Source organism: Diaphorina citri, unplaced genomic scaffold, assembly GCF_000475195.1.
Source record: "Diaphorina citri unplaced genomic scaffold, Diaci psyllid genome assembly version 1.1 scaffold2752, whole genome shotgun sequence".
Lineage (NCBI taxonomy): Eukaryota > Metazoa > Arthropoda > Insecta > Hemiptera > Psyllidae > Diaphorina > Diaphorina citri.
This window is the reverse complement of record NW_007380169.1, coordinates 1-2,913: the sequence shown is the minus strand read 5'-3', so window position 1 is coordinate 2,913 and position 2,913 is coordinate 1. Positions and strand designations below refer to the sequence as shown.

Here is a 2,913-nt window from a genome sequence, read left to right as displayed (position 1 = left end):
ACCTGTAAGGAAAGATCGGTTTTCCCTTTTACATTGTGAAATGTTGCTCTATAGAACAAGGATTTTCAATATTGTTAACTTTATTAGTAAGTTGAATGCTTGTAAAAAAAAAAGATAGAAAGTATAAAAAACCAACAAAGGTGAAGAAAACTTCGCCTTTATATTTTCCCTTTTTATGGCCCAATTTTCAATCAAGTGGATGTCTTGTAAAATAAAACCTGTAAGGAAAGATCGGTTTTCCCTTTTACACTGTGAAATGTTGCTCTATAGAACAAGGACTTTCAATACCTAGGAATTTCAATATTGTTAACTTTATTAGTAAGTTGAATGCTTGTAAAAAAAAAAAAGATAGAAAGTAAAAAACCAACAAAGGTGAAGAAAACTTCGCCTTTATATTTTCCCGGGTATGCAATCCGCTCCGTGTGAGAGTGCACGAGATAAAAAATATCATACAACTTCTCACATTTTTACAGTTCTGCTGCAAGTGGCGCGATTTGCTCGCCCGTGTTCTCCGCTCCGTGTGAGAGTGCACGAGATAAAAAATATCATACAACTTCTCACATTTTTACAGTTCTGCTGCAAGTGGCGCGATTTGCTCTCCCGTTACTAATAAACTTACTTGGTGCGGAGGTTTACCGTGATCAGGAAGGCGGTACCTCCGGGGTAAGGGCTATCCATTGCACTACCGGATAGTCTGAGCCCTGTGAGTGTGCAAGTGCATACATCGGGCACCCAATTTTTGGTAGCGGGGACTGCGTGCGCGCTTGTCCCTTTCTTAGGAATACTAAACCTACCTGGAAAATCAGTAATATTGACCAAGAGTGTGCAAGTGCATACATCGGGCACCTAATTTTTGGTAGCGGGGACTGCGTGCGCGCTTGTCCCTTTCTTAGGAATACTAAACCTATCTGGAAAATCAGTAATATTGACCACGGTCATGTCAAGAAGCTCGTCTGGTAAACGGGTAGGTAGAGAGCCCGGGTTCAATCCCAGCTGAGGCGTAGAATTTTATTAATATTAATCATTTGAGAATTATGAACTCATACCTAATTAGAGCTCTTATAGGGTTAGGTGATAGAGAACGTCGTTAGTGCCTCAAGTTGAAAAATAAATGAAAAGTCACCGTTTCTTTCTTTTAAATAGGTACATTTCTTTACAAATAAAAACAGAACCGCCAAACAATGTTCTCTTGACATCTTGGTTAACGTTTGGCACACCTAGCAAGCTTTGTTTTGATTGGTCTAATCCAGACAGGAAAGGCAAGCTGGAAAATGGTCTTGTGCTCTGGAATAGAATGGATGAGGTATTCTACCAAAAGACCCAGTTATACAGTGATGGTAAACCTTTAAAGGTGTGATCAAACATAGTCGACCGGCCGTCGATCGACGAGGAAAATTTGATGTCGAGGCAGTGTGGACGTGTCAGTCAACATCGATCGATTATGTGTGGACACACCTTTACAAGCCAGCCCAGTTAGCTTATAGCTAAGCGCGTCTGTCTTGTAAGCCCTAGGTCGCGGCTTCGATTCTTGTCCGCGACATCTTTCTATGGAGTCTACCAAGTTCGTAGACAGTGGTCTCGCGAAAAAGGCTACAGTGTACTAGCACCTAGCGTTACCTGCTGCTTAACTCCATACACAAAAGCCCACCTTAGGCTTAGGTGTAGGGGCAAACAGCCCTAAAGGATGGGTTAAGCTTCCACGAACCTCAGGCATTTGTAGGTTCATCACACTTGAACTTTGTCTGTAAAGAAGTGACGACAGAGATTTCATTATGTGGTTCATCCTCTCGACCAGTAACTTGAAGGAAAGTAAGTTCCAGGTGTTCTTGTTTTGTGACACTTAGTGCATAGTGAAGAAATTTTGGTTAGTGAGAAATGCTGTGTTAATGGTTGTGGGTCCGATTTGTGTGTCTGGAGTCTGTAGTACTGCTGATTGGCTTATTACTGGCCACAGAACTATCCAGAAGGATCATTTAACCTTAATGCTGAGTAACTTTTCGTCAGGAACTTTTGGCGCTTTTTTGTCAGTAACGTTTCGTGCCCATTTACCATGCAGAAGGTCCCAAGTTCATAACCCGGAACGAAAAAGTTGCACTCGTACGTTTAGTAGAGTTACAAAAAGTGCCAGGAACACGCGTTTGTTTGCCATGCTGATTGCTGAAGGTCCCGGGTTCGATTCCCAGGACAAAAATATTGCACTGGTACGTTTTCTATTACAAGTGACCATGCTGAAGGTCCCGGGTTCGATTCCCAGGACAAAAATATTGCACTCGTACGTTTTCTATTACTAGTGCCTCAAGTTGAAAAATAAATGAAAAGTCACCGTTTCTTTCTTTTAAATAGGTACATTTCTTTACAAATAAAAACAGAAAAAAAACAACAATAATTTTACAATAAATAAAGATAAAATTAGCAAAGGACATGATGTGTTCAAGAATATGTTTTGGTGGATGTGGGAACTACAAGGTCACCAGCAAAATTACAATTTTATTGTACCTGCCCAAAATGTAGGTACGTATTTACTTCATGGTATTTTCTAATAGCTTTAGCTACTTTTTCTTAGACCAATAAAATTTAATATTCTTGTACACATTTGACATACTTCAGAGCTCAAGACGAGCATTAACTAGACAACTACAGTAGGAACTTGATTTGTGGACTCAGATATTTTCCCCTGCTGTGACGGCGTTCCCCTTTTGAGATATTTTCAAGGAAATCACAAAAGCCTTGGCCTATAATCCAGTTCCTACAGTAGATGTACACAAAAACATCTCCAATCTTGATTGCTTTAATACAGTCGGATTAACTTCAAATCTTAACGTGTCCTCGGGTGTTTCAAAAGAAACTTTTTTTTTTTATAGTCTATTGAAGCAGTATTTTATCAGTTCATTACAGGTTCAAATTTGATTGGCA

The 2,913-nt window shown here is 39.9% G+C and overlaps 1 non-coding gene across 1 annotated transcript; it reads left to right on the top strand.

Annotated features, from left to right (window-relative positions):
- The first annotated feature begins 611 nt into the window (after nucleotides 1-611).
- Nucleotides 612-773, top strand: LOC113471652. The gene has a single exon (XR_003394269.1). It is a non-coding gene; the product is annotated as a U1 spliceosomal RNA (small nuclear RNA).
- Nucleotides 774-2,913: the final 2,140 nt, after the last annotated feature.